Here is a 16,780-nt window from a genome sequence, read left to right on the forward strand (position 1 = left end):
TAGCAGGTTTTGTGATTCCCTGAATGTTATCACGAAGAATTTTTCGGTGACGTTTAGCACCTCCTTTTCCCAATCCTTTACCTCCTTTTCCGCGTCCAGACATATTGATATAGTTGCGTACAGAACGAGTACAAAAACAACGTTTGAGTTAACAGAATTCAGACAGCTTTAAAAAGAGGCCATAAAATTACCTACTGCTCGTGGAAACACCCTAATTAACCAATAGAGTTGCGTCATTACAAAATGTTCCGAACATTTTGTACATTTTTTTAAGTAAAACTGTAGTTTTTTTAAAAATTCGTGGTCTTAATGTTTCAGTAAGGCAATAAATTTGGCATCGTTGGAATTCGCCAAACCTTCTGCTACTTACTAAAAAAAAAAAAAGTCAAAAGCTTTTGTGTATCAGAAGATACAGCCGTTTTCCCGTAGCCAAAAAACACAGATTTTATAAAAATGTTAAAGTAATGAGCGTAATGTCATTATGCAGCCAATCAGAAATTACTTTCTTAGCACCAATCAAATGGTTTGTTTTGAACCTTAGCTGTCAATCAATATGAGAAATAAAACTTTGGCGCGATAGTGCATTTTAGACCGTCTTGTGTATCCGTACTACATCGACTTCTTAAAATATGGCTCGTACAAAGCAAACTGCACGTAAATCTACTGGAGGAAAGGCTCCACGAAAACAACTCGCCACTAAAGCTGCGAGGAAAAGCGCACCAGCTACTGGAGGAGTGAAAAAACCACATCGTTACAGACCTGGTACAGTTGCTCTCAGAGAAATCAGAAGATACCAGAAGTCAACCGAGCTCTTGATCCGCAAGTTGCCTTTCCAGCGTCTTGTGCGAGAAATTGCTCAGGACTTCAAAACAGATCTGCGATTCCAGAGCACAGCCGTTATGGCTCTGCAAGAGGCTTCTGAAGCGTACCTTGTTGGCTTGTTCGAGGATACTAACTTGTGTGCCATTCACGCAAAACGAGTTACAATCATGCCTAAAGACATCCAGTTGGCAAGAAGAATTCGTGGGGAACGTGCCTAAGCATCTTACCAAACAAAAAACGGCTATTTTTATAGCCACACATCCATAAAAAATATTACGGCTAGCTTTTTATATCAAACTTTGTTCTGCTTTCTGTTTAAATTTTATGCTACATAAAAATTTTATGCTACATAAAGTTTGACAATGTTAAAAATATGAAGGGCAAGAAAAGTAAAAGCAAGAAAATAAGAAATTTAAAAACGAAAATACTTAAACTTAGGGAATCTAATCTTAAAATTACTCTTTTTTAACTGTTTAAGTGACTTAAACAAGTTTAACTTTGTACCAAGATAATGTTTTTTTGTAAATGTGTGGCTATAAAAATAGCCGTTTGTTAATGTAATAGCCAGATACACACAAATTATTTTTTTGCGGTCTTCTTTGCTGCCTTTTTGGGAGTCTTTTTGACCTTCTTTGCTGCAGGTTTTTTAGCAACAGGCTTCTTTGTGGGTTTCTTAGCTGCTGGTTTCTTAGCCGAGGCTTTCTTTGTGGCAGGCTTCTTTGCTGCTTTCTTTGGCGTGCTCTTCTTTGCTGGCTTCTTTTTTGGTGTACTTTTCTTTGCAGTAGGCTTCTTTGCCGTTGGCTTTTTTGCTGCGGCCTTTTTCTTAGGTTTTTCTTTTTTTACCTGACCTAGCTTGAATGATCCAGAAGCACCAGTGCCTTTAGTTTGAATCAAATCGCCTGATGTTACTCCTCGTTTAAGAGCCATTTTCAGATGATGATCTGAGTTTTCAGCAACTTTGTAATTTGCATGAATATATTTTGTAATAGCTTGGCGAGATGAACCACCGCGTTCCTTTAGGGTAGCGATAGCAGCCTTGATCATGTCCACATATTTAGGGTGATCAGCTGTCTTCTTTGCAGCAGGTTTCTTCTTGGGTGCGATTTTCTTTGGAGAAGCTGCTTCACTCATTTTTAATGTTTTCTTACAACAATCCAACGATAAACGATGCTTGTTATCACAGTAGAAGTATACTAAACATTACCGTGTAAATGAGATATAATTTAAGACGGTGCGAAGTATGCGGACGTAAAAGTACCACTCCCGGGAATTGATTTGGCGCGAAAACAGAAATGTGTGTTTCTGTACATCGTATAATGTCCGTTTTGGGTGCCGCGACTATGCGAAAGCATGTTAATTTTTATTTGTAGCACGACGCAATAGTCTGAAAGAGAAGCTGCTGGAGTTTGAGGTCTTCAGCATTACATCTACTCTGTTAATTTGGGCTTCTTCCGCGCCCGTGTTAGGATTTTCATAAAGCGTTCTTTGGTTTGCGTTGCGTATGTCGGCCTACATCATCGACACGGCCTGTTTCCGGCTATTAGGAGCAATTCATATATTGGGCACTGCGTTTCGACTTTTTTATTAGACCACAGTAAAAAAATTCACTCACAGAAGTCCCTTTCTTTCATGGCTACAAACACGAAGAATTCTGTCGTAAGTAAAACGAATGCGCAAGCCAAAATAACGATGGGGCGAAGTCATAAGCATGGCCCTGTGGCCCAATGGATAAGGCATCTGACTACGAATCAGGGGATTCCAGGTTCGACTCCTGGCAGGGTCGCACTGTCGCATTTCGGCTGCATGGTCTACTGTGTAACGCGCGCGCACGTTCTGGCGTAATGCGTTGATAAACGGAATGTACGCAGTCATATTGGAAAGTAATATCACGCACTTAGTATCGTCGCCTTTGTTAGCATTCATGTAAGTTACCATCCACTCGCTACAGTCGCTCTCCATCCTACGGCTAAATCAACAGCCGTGATTTTTACTATGTCGCCGTCCATCCGTACGCGGTGACAGTTGTAAGCTTTACAGTAACGTGACATGCTCCACAAGCAGTTACGGTGTGTGGACGATGCCTATCATGGCAACGCTTGTTCTTTATCGCTTCTCGGCCTAATGGCTAAGATCAAGTGTAGTATCTGTTCTTATCAGTTTAATATCTGGTAGGCCATTCTCTGAATGGTCAGTATATTAATCTGATTTTTGGCCTTGGGTCATGGAGGTGGATTCATTCACGCCGTGACCACGGGTTGCCTTGGTGTTGCACTATTACCGATGGCGGCCCACATAAGCAATAAAAGAATAATAGCAGTCCTCTTTCCGACGGCACTCTGCATAGTCTACGGCGGGAACAAAACGCGTACACTGGGGGAGAATACAGCCTATGCCCCGCGACACGGCAGTTTATAACACACTCAAGCCACAAGCATTAACAAACTTTGAAGGGTACCCTCATGCTACGGTGCAGTTCCAACTCATACTTACCTGACGGGGAAGTAAAGACTGATCAATGAGGGTTTTCTTCCAGAGTGAGGCTCTTGCATTGCACTACGCTTGGGCTGACCTCTGCGATTACTGCAAACGTCAGTAACTCGACCGTACAATTTCTGGTAGTGGGGGCCTGCGTCCGCGCTCGCCCCCTCCTTAAGTCAAAATGAATGAGCTTAGAAAAGTTGCGCGGCCAAATGTCGGTGGTGACTTAAACGCTAAGGTAAAACCTCGCTTGGCTGTTACGAAACGTGATTGCGATATAAGTCCTCGGAAGGCGGCGGAATTTTATTTTATTTGCCATTCCGTCAGGGTTATTGGATGATCGGCAATAGATCGAGTTTGTATGCATTTGAAAGCTCTTTTTTCTCGTACTATCACCTGAAAATGTCGTAGGAAAATGTCATAGGAAACACTTTCAACAACCGCCACGTTCCTTAATTGTTATAACAAGAAATATATCACAGCACCATTGAAATGAAAAGGCAACAAATGAAAATGAAAAGCCTACGACACCGGGAGTTCCCAGGCGGTCCCCCATCCAAGTACTATCCCGGCCCGACGATGCTTAACTTCCGTGATCAGACGAGAACGGGTGTGTTCATCGTGGTATGGCCGTAGACATTAGTAGGGGCAAATACGTGCAATTTATTTTGACGTTGTGATCAAATTTTTTTATTTAATTTCTTTGAGTTACTTAGGACAAGGCGTATGCATGGATTATCTATTAGACTTTAAGGTTATAGTTTTGTGAAAAAAACAATGTTTTTTTAAAGATGTGTGGCTATAAAAATAGCCGTTGTTTTCTGAGTGTAGCGGTTTACTTCTTCTGTCCTTTGTCGTTCTTCTTTGGGAGTAAGACAGCTTGAATGTTTGGCAAAACACCACCAGCTGCAATGGTTACACCGCTCAAAAGTTTGTTTAATTCTTCATCATTACGAACAGCCAATTGTAAATGTCTTGGAATAATCCTAGCTTTTTTGTTGTCTCTTGCTGCGTTACCAGCCAACTCCAATATCTCAGCAGATAAATATTCCAAGACGGCTGCTAAGTAAACTGGTGCTCCAGATCCAATTCGGTTAGCATAGTGCCCTCTACGAAGGAATCTATGCACTCTACCGACTGGAAATTGAAGTCCAGCTCTTGAGGATCTTGTCTTGGCTTTAGCCTTAGCTTTTCCACCTTTTCCACGTCCAGACATAACTGCGATTTGATTTGTAAGTTAATACAAAAACGTACGAATATTTAACGTAAGTGTTAACGAAATAAACTTTACTCGTTTTTTCATCATAAAAATAGGATCGAAATCATGTTTTTTTAACCAATCATAATTAAGTATTAAACAAAAGATTTTTTTTTTAACCAATTAAATTGCGTATCGGCGTTTTCGGATCGAATTCGATCCGATTTTTTTACTTATAAACAAAAAGTTTTGACTTGCAGTTTAATGCTTATTTACAAGTTAAGTAGCAAAAATTTTTAACCATGTCTGACGCAGCAGCTAAAGGAGGAAAACAGGCACCTAAAGTAGCCAAGAAAGGTGAAAAAAGAGCCGGCAAAAAAGGAGGAAAGATTGGTGGAACTGGTGAAAAGAAACGCAAGAGAAAGAGAAAGGAAAGTTATGCTATTTACATCTACAATGTTTTGAAACAAGTTCACCCAGATGTCGGAGTTTCAAGCAAAGCTATGAGCATCATGAACTCATTTGTCAACGACATCTTTGAGCGCATTGCTTCCGAAGCTTCGCGTTTGGCTCTTCAAAACAAAAAGTCGACCATCTCTTCTCGTGAAATTCAAACCGCAGTACGTCTTCTCTTGCCTGGAGAACTTGCAAAACACGCAGTCAGTGAAGGAACAAAAGCCGTCACAAAATACACAAGCAGCAAGTAAACCAACGTCTACCAAACACAAACGGTCTTTTTTAAGACCACACATCTTTAAAAAAACATTTACTTGGCGTCACTACAAGTTAACCGAAGTTAATAAAACTTCTAAATAATGTGCTTAAGAACACTAGCCTACATTTAAAATACTTCCCCATGTGTGTGTGTGGATTAGCTTCACTTTTCATACGTATTATTAGCTGTACTTGCAGAAAAGACAAGTACATTGATCCATGTTATTGCTTACATTTAACTTAACCCAGCTTTTCACGGAAACACTCCCAGGCAAATTAACCCTACAAAGTATTTCTAAATTTTTTTTGTGTCATATATGACATAGTATCGTATAGCAATAAATGTAACTGTGACAAGACTTTACACATTGTGTAATTTGGAAGCGTGCACAAAGTAATGTTTTAAAAGATTTGTGGCTATAAAAATAGCCGTTTTTGTTGAGCAATGACAACGCTTAACCTCCGAATCCGTAAAGAGTTCTTCCTTGACGTTTTAAGGCATAAACAACATCCATAGCGGTAACGGTCTTGCGTTTAGCGTGCTCTGTGTAGGTTACAGCATCACGAATAACATTCTCTAAGAAAACCTTCAGTACACCTCTGGTTTCCTCATAGATAAGGCCAGAGATACGTTTGACACCACCTCGTCGAGCAAGACGTCGAATAGCAGGTTTTGTGATTCCCTGAATGTTATCACGAAGAATTTTTCGGTGACGTTTAGCACCTCCTTTTCCCAATCCTTTACCTCCTTTTCCGCGTCCAGACATATTGATATAGTTGCGTACAGAACGAGTACAAAAACAACGTTTGAGTTAACAGAATTCAGACAGCTTTAAAAAGAGGCCATAAAATTACCTACTGCTCGTGGAAACACCCTAATTAACCAATAGAGTTGCGTCATTACAAAATGTTCCGAACATTTTGTACATTTTTTTAAGTAAAACTGTAGTTTTTTTAAAAATTCGTGGTCTTAATGTTTCAGTAAGGCAATAAATTTGGCATCGTTGGAATTCGCCAAACCTTCTGCTACTTACTAAAAAAAAAAAAAGTCAAAAGCTTTTGTGTATCAGAAGATACAGCCGTTTTCCCGTAGCCAAAAAACACAGATTTTATAAAAATGTTAAAGTAATGAGCGTAATGTCATTATGCAGCCAATCAGAAATTACTTTCTTAGCACCAATCAAATGGTTTGTTTTGAACCTTAGCTGTCAATCAATATGAGAAATAAAACTTTGGCGCGATAGTGCATTTTAGACCGTCTTGTGTATCCGTACTACATCGACTTCTTAAAATATGGCTCGTACAAAGCAAACTGCACGTAAATCTACTGGAGGAAAGGCTCCACGAAAACAACTCGCCACTAAAGCTGCGAGGAAAAGCGCACCAGCTACTGGAGGAGTGAAAAAACCACATCGTTACAGACCTGGTACAGTTGCTCTCAGAGAAATCAGAAGATACCAGAAGTCAACCGAGCTCTTGATCCGCAAGTTGCCTTTCCAGCGTCTTGTGCGAGAAATTGCTCAGGACTTCAAAACAGATCTGCGATTCCAGAGCACAGCCGTTATGGCTCTGCAAGAGGCTTCTGAAGCGTACCTTGTTGGCTTGTTCGAGGATACTAACTTGTGTGCCATTCACGCAAAACGAGTTACAATCATGCCTAAAGACATCCAGTTGGCAAGAAGAATTCGTGGGGAACGTGCCTAAGCATCTTACCAAACAAAAAACGGCTATTTTTATAGCCACACATCCATAAAAAATATTACGGCTAGCTTTTTATATCAAACTTTGTTCTGCTTTCTGTTTAAATTTTATGCTACATAAAAATTTTATGCTACATAAAGTTTGACAATGTTAAAAATATGAAGGGCAAGAAAAGTAAAAGCAAGAAAATAAGAAATTTAAAAACGAAAATACTTAAACTTAGGGAATCTAATCTTAAAATTACTCTTTTTTAACTGTTTAAGTGACTTAAACAAGTTTAACTTTGTACCAAGATAATGTTTTTTTGTAAATGTGTGGCTATAAAAATAGCCGTTTGTTAATGTAATAGCCAGATACACACAAATTATTTTTTTGCGGTCTTCTTTGCTGCCTTTTTGGGAGTCTTTTTGACCTTCTTTGCTGCAGGTTTTTTAGCAACAGGCTTCTTTGTGGGTTTCTTAGCTGCTGGTTTCTTAGCCGAGGCTTTCTTTGTGGCAGGCTTCTTTGCTGCTTTCTTTGGCGTGCTCTTCTTTGCTGGCTTCTTTTTTGGTGTACTTTTCTTTGCAGTAGGCTTCTTTGCCGTTGGCTTTTTTGCTGCGGCCTTTTTCTTAGGTTTTTCTTTTTTTACCTGACCTAGCTTGAATGATCCAGAAGCACCAGTGCCTTTAGTTTGAATCAAATCGCCTGATGTTACTCCTCGTTTAAGAGCCATTTTCAGATGATGATCTGAGTTTTCAGCAACTTTGTAATTTGCATGAATATATTTTGTAATAGCTTGGCGAGATGAACCACCGCGTTCCTTTAGGGTAGCGATAGCAGCCTTGATCATGTCCACATATTTAGGGTGATCAGCTGTCTTCTTTGCAGCAGGTTTCTTCTTGGGTGCGATTTTCTTTGGAGAAGCTGCTTCACTCATTTTTAATGTTTTCTTACAACAATCCAACGATAAACGATGCTTGTTATCACAGTAGAAGTATACTAAACATTACCGTGTAAATGAGATATAATTTAAGACGGTGCGAAGTATGCGGACGTAAAAGTACCACTCCCGGGAATTGATTTGGCGCGAAAACAGAAATGTGTGTTTCTGTACATCGTATAATGTCCGTTTTGGGTGCCGCGACTATGCGAAAGCATGTTAATTTTTATTTGTAGCACGACGCAATAGTCTGAAAGAGAAGCTGCTGGAGTTTGAGGTCTTCAGCATTACATCTACTCTGTTAATTTGGGCTTCTTCCGCGCCCGTGTTAGGATTTTCATAAAGCGTTCTTTGGTTTGCGTTGCGTATGTCGGCCTACATCATCGACACGGCCTGTTTCCGGCTATTAGGAGCAATTCATATATTGGGCACTGCGTTTCGACTTTTTTATTAGACCACAGTAAAAAAATTCACTCACAGAAGTCCCTTTCTTTCATGGCTACAAACACGAAGAATTCTGTCGTAAGTAAAACGAATGCGCAAGCCAAAATAACGATGGGGCGAAGTCATAAGCATGGCCCTGTGGCCCAATGGATAAGGCATCTGACTACGAATCAGGGGATTCCAGGTTCGACTCCTGGCAGGGTCGCACTGTCGCATTTCGGCTGCATGGTCTACTGTGTAACGCGCGCGCACGTTCTGGCGTAATGCGTTGATAAACGGAATGTACGCAGTCATATTGGAAAGTAATATCACGCACTTAGTATCGTCGCCTTTGTTAGCATTCATGTAAGTTACCATCCACTCGCTACAGTCGCTCTCCATCCTACGGCTAAATCAACAGCCGTGATTTTTACTATGTCGCCGTCCATCCGTACGCGGTGACAGTTGTAAGCTTTACAGTAACGTGACATGCTCCACAAGCAGTTACGGTGTGTGGACGATGCCTATCATGGCAACGCTTGTTCTTTATCGCTTCTCGGCCTAATGGCTAAGATCAAGTGTAGTATCTGTTCTTATCAGTTTAATATCTGGTAGGCCATTCTCTGAATGGTCAGTATATTAATCTGATTTTTGGCCTTGGGTCATGGAGGTGGATTCATTCACGCCGTGACCACGGGTTGCCTTGGTGTTGCACTATTACCGATGGCGGCCCACATAAGCAATAAAAGAATAATAGCAGTCCTCTTTCCGACGGCACTCTGCATAGTCTACGGCGGGAACAAAACGCGTACACTGGGGGAGAATACAGCCTATGCCCCGCGACACGGCAGTTTATAACACACTCAAGCCACAAGCATTAACAAACTTTGAAGGGTACCCTCATGCTACGGTGCAGTTCCAACTCATACTTACCTGACGGGGAAGTAAAGACTGATCAATGAGGGTTTTCTTCCAGAGTGAGGCTCTTGCATTGCACTACGCTTGGGCTGACCTCTGCGATTACTGCAAACGTCAGTAACTCGACCGTACAATTTCTGGTAGTGGGGGCCTGCGTCCGCGCTCGCCCCCTCCTTAAGTCAAAATGAATGAGCTTAGAAAAGTTGCGCGGCCAAATGTCGGTGGTGACTTAAACGCTAAGGTAAAACCTCGCTTGGCTGTTACGAAACGTGATTGCGATATAAGTCCTCGGAAGGCGGCGGAATTTTATTTTATTTGCCATTCCGTCAGGGTTATTGGATGATCGGCAATAGATCGAGTTTGTATGCATTTGAAAGCTCTTTTTTCTCGTACTATCACCTGAAAATGTCGTAGGAAAATGTCATAGGAAACACTTTCAACAACCGCCACGTTCCTTAATTGTTATAACAAGAAATATATCACAGCACCATTGAAATGAAAAGGCAACAAATGAAAATGAAAAGCCTACGACACCGGGAGTTCCCAGGCGGTCCCCCATCCAAGTACTATCCCGGCCCGACGATGCTTAACTTCCGTGATCAGACGAGAACGGGTGTGTTCATCGTGGTATGGCCGTAGACATTAGTAGGGGCAAATACGTGCAATTTATTTTGACGTTGTGATCAAATTTTTTTATTTAATTTCTTTGAGTTACTTAGGACAAGGCGTATGCATGGATTATCTATTAGACTTTAAGGTTATAGTTTTGTGAAAAAAACAATGTTTTTTTAAAGATGTGTGGCTATAAAAATAGCCGTTGTTTTCTGAGTGTAGCGGTTTACTTCTTCTGTCCTTTGTCGTTCTTCTTTGGGAGTAAGACAGCTTGAATGTTTGGCAAAACACCACCAGCTGCAATGGTTACACCGCTCAAAAGTTTGTTTAATTCTTCATCATTACGAACAGCCAATTGTAAATGTCTTGGAATAATCCTAGCTTTTTTGTTGTCTCTTGCTGCGTTACCAGCCAACTCCAATATCTCAGCAGATAAATATTCCAAGACGGCTGCTAAGTAAACTGGTGCTCCAGATCCAATTCGGTTAGCATAGTGCCCTCTACGAAGGAATCTATGCACTCTACCGACTGGAAATTGAAGTCCAGCTCTTGAGGATCTTGTCTTGGCTTTAGCCTTAGCTTTTCCACCTTTTCCACGTCCAGACATAACTGCGATTTGATTTGTAAGTTAATACAAAAACGTACGAATATTTAACGTAAGTGTTAACGAAATAAACTTTACTCGTTTTTTCATCATAAAAATAGGATCGAAATCATGTTTTTTTAACCAATCATAATTAAGTATTAAACAAAAGATTTTTTTTTTAACCAATTAAATTGCGTATCGGCGTTTTCGGATCGAATTCGATCCGATTTTTTTACTTATAAACAAAAAGTTTTGACTTGCAGTTTAATGCTTATTTACAAGTTAAGTAGCAAAAATTTTTAACCATGTCTGACGCAGCAGCTAAAGGAGGAAAACAGGCACCTAAAGTAGCCAAGAAAGGTGAAAAAAGAGCCGGCAAAAAAGGAGGAAAGATTGGTGGAACTGGTGAAAAGAAACGCAAGAGAAAGAGAAAGGAAAGTTATGCTATTTACATCTACAATGTTTTGAAACAAGTTCACCCAGATGTCGGAGTTTCAAGCAAAGCTATGAGCATCATGAACTCATTTGTCAACGACATCTTTGAGCGCATTGCTTCCGAAGCTTCGCGTTTGGCTCTTCAAAACAAAAAGTCGACCGTCTACCAAACACAAACGGTCTTTTTTAAGACCACACATCTTTAAAAAAACATTTACTTGGCGTCACTACAAGTTAACCGAAGTTAATAAAACTTCTAAATAATGTGCTTAAGAACACTAGCCTACATTTAAAATACTTCCCCATGTGTGTGTGTGGATTAGCTTCACTTTTCATACGTATTATTAGCTGTACTTGCAGAAAAGACAAGTACATTGATCCATGTTATTGCTTACATTTAACTTAACCCAGCTTTTCACGGAAACACTCCCAGGCAAATTAACCCTACAAAGTATTTCTAAATTTTTTTTGTGTCATATATGACATAGTATCGTATAGCAATAAATGTAACTGTGACAAGACTTTACACATTGTGTAATTTGGAAGCGTGCACAAAGTAATGTTTTAAAAGATTTGTGGCTATAAAAATAGCCGTTTTTGTTGAGCAATGACAACGCTTAACCTCCGAATCCGTAAAGAGTTCTTCCTTGACGTTTTAAGGCATAAACAACATCCATAGCGGTAACGGTCTTGCGTTTAGCGTGCTCTGTGTAGGTTACAGCATCACGAATAACATTCTCTAAGAAAACCTTCAGTACACCTCTGGTTTCCTCATAGATAAGGCCAGAGATACGTTTGACACCACCTCGTCGAGCAAGACGTCGAATAGCAGGTTTTGTGATTCCCTGAATGTTATCACGAAGAATTTTTCGGTGACGTTTAGCACCTCCTTTTCCCAATCCTTTACCTCCTTTTCCGCGTCCAGACATATTGATATAGTTGCGTACAGAACGAGTACAAAAACAACGTTTGAGTTAACAGAATTCAGACAGCTTTAAAAAGAGGCCATAAAATTACCTACTGCTCGTGGAAACACCCTAATTAACCAATAGAGTTGCGTCATTACAAAATGTTCCGAACATTTTGTACATTTTTTTAAGTAAAACTGTAGTTTTTTTAAAAATTCGTGGTCTTAATGTTTCAGTAAGGCAATAAATTTGGCATCGTTGGAATTCGCCAAACCTTCTGCTACTTACTAAAAAAAAAAAAAGTCAAAAGCTTTTGTGTATCAGAAGATACAGCCGTTTTCCCGTAGCCAAAAAACACAGATTTTATAAAAATGTTAAAGTAATGAGCGTAATGTCATTATGCAGCCAATCAGAAATTACTTTCTTAGCACCAATCAAATGGTTTGTTTTGAACCTTAGCTGTCAATCAATATGAGAAATAAAACTTTGGCGCGATAGTGCATTTTAGACCGTCTTGTGTATCCGTACTACATCGACTTCTTAAAATATGGCTCGTACAAAGCAAACTGCACGTAAATCTACTGGAGGAAAGGCTCCACGAAAACAACTCGCCACTAAAGCTGCGAGGAAAAGCGCACCAGCTACTGGAGGAGTGAAAAAACCACATCGTTACAGACCTGGTACAGTTGCTCTCAGAGAAATCAGAAGATACCAGAAGTCAACCGAGCTCTTGATCCGCAAGTTGCCTTTCCAGCGTCTTGTGCGAGAAATTGCTCAGGACTTCAAAACAGATCTGCGATTCCAGAGCACAGCCGTTATGGCTCTGCAAGAGGCTTCTGAAGCGTACCTTGTTGGCTTGTTCGAGGATACTAACTTGTGTGCCATTCACGCAAAACGAGTTACAATCATGCCTAAAGACATCCAGTTGGCAAGAAGAATTCGTGGGGAACGTGCCTAAGCATCTTACCAAACAAAAAACGGCTATTTTTATAGCCACACATCCATAAAAAATATTACGGCTAGCTTTTTATATCAAACTTTGTTCTGCTTTCTGTTTAAATTTTATGCTACATAAAAATTTTATGCTACATAAAGTTTGACAATGTTAAAAATATGAAGGGCAAGAAAAGTAAAAGCAAGAAAATAAGAAATTTAAAAACGAAAATACTTAAACTTAGGGAATCTAATCTTAAAATTACTCTTTTTTAACTGTTTAAGTGACTTAAACAAGTTTAACTTTGTACCAAGATAATGTTTTTTTGTAAATGTGTGGCTATAAAAATAGCCGTTTGTTAATGTAATAGCCAGATACACACAAATTATTTTTTTGCGGTCTTCTTTGCTGCCTTTTTGGGAGTCTTTTTGACCTTCTTTGCTGCAGGTTTTTTAGCAACAGGCTTCTTTGTGGGTTTCTTAGCTGCTGGTTTCTTAGCCGAGGCTTTCTTTGTGGCAGGCTTCTTTGCTGCTTTCTTTGGCGTGCTCTTCTTTGCTGGCTTCTTTTTTGGTGTACTTTTCTTTGCAGTAGGCTTCTTTGCCGTTGGCTTTTTTGCTGCGGCCTTTTTCTTAGGTTTTTCTTTTTTTACCTGACCTAGCTTGAATGATCCAGAAGCACCAGTGCCTTTAGTTTGAATCAAATCGCCTGATGTTACTCCTCGTTTAAGAGCCATTTTCAGATGATGATCTGAGTTTTCAGCAACTTTGTAATTTGCATGAATATATTTTGTAATAGCTTGGCGAGATGAACCACCGCGTTCCTTTAGGGTAGCGATAGCAGCCTTGATCATGTCCACATATTTAGGGTGATCAGCTGTCTTCTTTGCAGCAGGTTTCTTCTTGGGTGCGATTTTCTTTGGAGAAGCTGCTTCACTCATTTTTAATGTTTTCTTACAACAATCCAACGATAAACGATGCTTGTTATCACAGTAGAAGTATACTAAACATTACCGTGTAAATGAGATATAATTTAAGACGGTGCGAAGTATGCGGACGTAAAAGTACCACTCCCGGGAATTGATTTGGCGCGAAAACAGAAATGTGTGTTTCTGTACATCGTATAATGTCCGTTTTGGGTGCCGCGACTATGCGAAAGCATGTTAATTTTTATTTGTAGCACGACGCAATAGTCTGAAAGAGAAGCTGCTGGAGTTTGAGGTCTTCAGCATTACATCTACTCTGTTAATTTGGGCTTCTTCCGCGCCCGTGTTAGGATTTTCATAAAGCGTTCTTTGGTTTGCGTTGCGTATGTCGGCCTACATCATCGACACGGCCTGTTTCCGGCTATTAGGAGCAATTCATATATTGGGCACTGCGTTTCGACTTTTTTATTAGACCACAGTAAAAAAATTCACTCACAGAAGTCCCTTTCTTTCATGGCTACAAACACGAAGAATTCTGTCGTAAGTAAAACGAATGCGCAAGCCAAAATAACGATGGGGCGAAGTCATAAGCATGGCCCTGTGGCCCAATGGATAAGGCATCTGACTACGAATCAGGGGATTCCAGGTTCGACTCCTGGCAGGGTCGCACTGTCGCATTTCGGCTGCATGGTCTACTGTGTAACGCGCGCGCACGTTCTGGCGTAATGCGTTGATAAACGGAATGTACGCAGTCATATTGGAAAGTAATATCACGCACTTAGTATCGTCGCCTTTGTTAGCATTCATGTAAGTTACCATCCACTCGCTACAGTCGCTCTCCATCCTACGGCTAAATCAACAGCCGTGATTTTTACTATGTCGCCGTCCATCCGTACGCGGTGACAGTTGTAAGCTTTACAGTAACGTGACATGCTCCACAAGCAGTTACGGTGTGTGGACGATGCCTATCATGGCAACGCTTGTTCTTTATCGCTTCTCGGCCTAATGGCTAAGATCAAGTGTAGTATCTGTTCTTATCAGTTTAATATCTGGTAGGCCATTCTCTGAATGGTCAGTATATTAATCTGATTTTTGGCCTTGGGTCATGGAGGTGGATTCATTCACGCCGTGACCACGGGTTGCCTTGTTGTTGCACTATTACCGATGGCGGCCCACATAAGCAATAAAAGAATAATAGCAGTCCTCTTTCCGACGGCACTCTGCATAGTCTACGGCGGGAACAAAACGCGTACACTGGGGGAGAATACAGCCTATGCCCCGCGACACGGCAGTTTATAACACACTCAAGCCACAAGCATTAACAAACTTTGAAGGGTACCCTCATGCTACGGTGCAGTTCCAACTCATACTTACCTGACGGGGAAGTAAAGACTGATCAATGAGGGTTTTCTTCCAGAGTGAGGCTCTTGCATTGCACTACGCTTGGGCTGACCTCTGCAATTACTGCAAACGTCAGTAACTCGACCGTACAATTTCTGGTAGTGGGGGCCTGCGTCCGCGCTCGCCCCCTCCTTAAGTCAAAATGAATGAGCTTAGAAAAGTTGCGCGGCCAAATGTCGGTGGTGACTTAAACGCTAAGGTAAAACCTCGCTTGGCTGTTACGAAACGTGATTGCGATATAAGTCCTCGGAAGGCGGCGGAATTTTATTTTATTTGCCATTCCGTCAGGGTTATTGGATGATCGGCAATAGATCGAGTTTGTATGCATTTGAAAGCTCTTTTTTCTCGTACTATCACCTGAAAATGTCGTAGGAAAATGTCATAGGAAACACTTTCAACAACCGCCACGTTCCTTAATTGTTATAACAAGAAATATATCACAGCACCATTGAAATGAAAAGGCAAAAAATGAAAATGAAAAGCCTACGACACCGGGAGTTCCCAGGCGGTCCCCCATCCAAGTACTATCCCGGCCCGACGATGCTTAACTTCCGTGATCAGACGAGAACGGGTGTGTTCATCGTGGTATGGCCGTAGACATTAGTAGGGGCAAATACGTGCAATTTATTTTGACGTTGTGATCAAATTTTTTTATTTAATTTCTTTGAGTTACTTAGGACAAGGCGTATGCATGGATTATCTATTAGACTTTAAGGTTATAGTTTTGTGAAAAAAACAATGTTTTTTTAAAGATGTGTGGCTATAAAAATAGCCGTTGTTTTCTGAGTGTAGCGGTTTACTTCTTCTGTCCTTTGTCGTTCTTCTTTGGGAGTAAGACAGCTTGAATGTTTGGCAAAACACCACCAGCTGCAATGGTTACACCGCTCAAAAGTTTGTTTAATTCTTCATCATTACGAACAGCCAATTGTAAATGTCTTGGAATAATCCTAGCTTTTTTGTTGTCTCTTGCTGCGTTACCAGCCAACTCCAATATCTCAGCAGATAAATATTCCAAGACGGCTGCTAAGTAAACTGGTGCTCCAGATCCAATTCGGTTAGCATAGTGCCCTCTACGAAGGAATCTATGCACTCTACCGACTGGAAATTGAAGTCCAGCTCTTGAGGATCTTGTCTTGGCTTTAGCCTTAGCTTTTCCACCTTTTCCACGTCCAGACATAACTGCGATTTGATTTGTAAGTTAATACAAAAACGTACGAATATTTAACGTAAGTGTTAACGAAATAAACTTTACTCGTTTTTTCATCATAAAAATAGGATCGAAATCATGTTTTTTTAACCAATCATAATTAAGTATTAAACAAAAGATTTTTTTTTTAACCAATTAAATTGCGTATCGGCGTTTTCGGATCGAATTCGATCCGATTTTTTTACTTATAAACAAAAAGTTTTGACTTGCAGTTTAATGCTTATTTACAAGTTAAGTAGCAAAAATTTTTAACCATGTCTGACGCAGCAGCTAAAGGAGGAAAACAGGCACCTAAAGTAGCCAAGAAAGGTGAAAAAAGAGCCGGCAAAAAAGGAGGAAAGATTGGTGGAACTGGTGAAAAGAAACGCAAGAGAAAGAGAAAGGAAAGTTATGCTATTTACATCTACAATGTTTTGAAACAAGTTCACCCAGATGTCGGAGTTTCAAGCAAAGCTATGAGCATCATGAACTCATTTGTCAACGACATCTTTGAGCGCATTGCTTCCGAAGCTTCGCGTTTGGCTCTTCAAAACAAAAAGTCGACCATCTCTTCTCGTGAAATTCAAACCGCAGTACGTCTTCTCTTGCCTGGAGAACTTGCA

The 16,780-nt window shown here is 40.4% G+C and overlaps 9 non-coding genes across 9 annotated transcripts; 6 read left to right on the forward strand and 3 right to left on the reverse strand.

Annotated features, from left to right (window-relative positions):
• The first annotated feature begins 2,927 nt into the window (after positions 1–2,927).
• Positions 2,928–3,119, forward strand: LOC130660962 (U2 spliceosomal RNA). Its single transcript, XR_008988158.1, has one exon. It is a non-coding gene; the product is annotated as a U2 spliceosomal RNA (small nuclear RNA).
• A 185-nt stretch (positions 3,120–3,304) lies between these two features.
• Positions 3,305–3,469, forward strand: LOC130659914 (U1 spliceosomal RNA). The gene has a single exon (XR_008987117.1). It is a non-coding gene; the product is annotated as a U1 spliceosomal RNA (small nuclear RNA).
• Positions 3,470–3,819: 350 nt separating this feature from the next.
• Positions 3,820–3,938, reverse strand: LOC130661647 (5S ribosomal RNA). Its single transcript, XR_008988825.1, has one exon. It is a non-coding gene; the product is annotated as a 5S ribosomal RNA (ribosomal RNA).
• Positions 3,939–8,803: 4,865 nt separating this feature from the next.
• Positions 8,804–8,995, forward strand: LOC130660965 (U2 spliceosomal RNA). Its single transcript, XR_008988160.1, has one exon. It is a non-coding gene; the product is annotated as a U2 spliceosomal RNA (small nuclear RNA).
• Positions 8,996–9,180: 185 nt separating this feature from the next.
• On the forward strand, positions 9,181–9,345 carry LOC130659915 (U1 spliceosomal RNA). Its single transcript, XR_008987119.1, has one exon. It is a non-coding gene; the product is annotated as a U1 spliceosomal RNA (small nuclear RNA).
• A 350-nt stretch (positions 9,346–9,695) lies between these two features.
• LOC130661648 (5S ribosomal RNA) lies at positions 9,696–9,814 on the reverse strand. Its single transcript, XR_008988826.1, has one exon. It is a non-coding gene; the product is annotated as a 5S ribosomal RNA (ribosomal RNA).
• Positions 9,815–14,559: 4,745 nt separating this feature from the next.
• LOC130661500 (U2 spliceosomal RNA) lies at positions 14,560–14,751 on the forward strand. The gene has a single exon (XR_008988692.1). It is a non-coding gene; the product is annotated as a U2 spliceosomal RNA (small nuclear RNA).
• Positions 14,752–14,936: 185 nt separating this feature from the next.
• On the forward strand, positions 14,937–15,101 carry LOC130660461 (U1 spliceosomal RNA). Its single transcript, XR_008987660.1, has one exon. It is a non-coding gene; the product is annotated as a U1 spliceosomal RNA (small nuclear RNA).
• Positions 15,102–15,451: 350 nt separating this feature from the next.
• Positions 15,452–15,570, reverse strand: LOC130661651 (5S ribosomal RNA). The gene has a single exon (XR_008988828.1). It is a non-coding gene; the product is annotated as a 5S ribosomal RNA (ribosomal RNA).
• Positions 15,571–16,780: the final 1,210 nt, after the last annotated feature.

Source organism: Hydractinia symbiolongicarpus, chromosome 9 (assembly GCF_029227915.1).
Source record: "Hydractinia symbiolongicarpus strain clone_291-10 chromosome 9, HSymV2.1, whole genome shotgun sequence".
In the NCBI taxonomy this organism is placed as follows: domain Eukaryota; kingdom Metazoa; phylum Cnidaria; class Hydrozoa; order Anthoathecata; family Hydractiniidae; genus Hydractinia; species Hydractinia symbiolongicarpus.